This window comes from Morone saxatilis, unplaced genomic scaffold (assembly GCF_004916995.1).
Source record: "Morone saxatilis isolate NCDOM2014 unplaced genomic scaffold, NCSU_SB_2.0 Contig6, whole genome shotgun sequence".
NCBI classification, from domain to species: domain Eukaryota; kingdom Metazoa; phylum Chordata; class Actinopteri; family Moronidae; genus Morone; species Morone saxatilis.
The window spans coordinates 10985842-10986187 of NW_023340206.1; the positions used below are offsets into that span (position 1 = coordinate 10985842).

At 34.4% G+C, this 346-nt stretch overlaps 1 protein-coding gene across 1 annotated transcript in view; it reads left to right on the forward strand.

Annotated features, from left to right (window-relative positions):
• mrps9 (mitochondrial ribosomal protein S9) overlaps positions 1-346 on the forward strand; it is a gene marked incomplete in the record, with an annotated part of 12461 nt that overhangs the window by 591 nt on the left and 11524 nt on the right.

Sequence of the window (346 nt, forward strand, 5' to 3'; positions counted from 1 at the left end):
AGATGTACTTTGTTTATTTATCTCGCCCGACACCAGAATGCATGTCTGTTTAACTGTTTGTATAAGAGATCCAGTGGGCTTGGGAAAATACCTTCAATTCATTTATTTTCTCGTTGTCCTCGTCCTAGTTTATCATTTATACACTAAAATAGCAAAATTAAACATCCTTTAATGTCCCTCATCACAGTAAGAGGTCCAATCTGGTGTTTTTAGTGTTTTAAATGACATTTTTTAATGTAAAAATCATTTATAATCCTCAAGACAACAGCTTACAAATAACCCAGCTGCCCCCATGTTCTCTTTTACCCTTCTTTCCATTAATCTCTCATCATATCTGTTCTGTTGT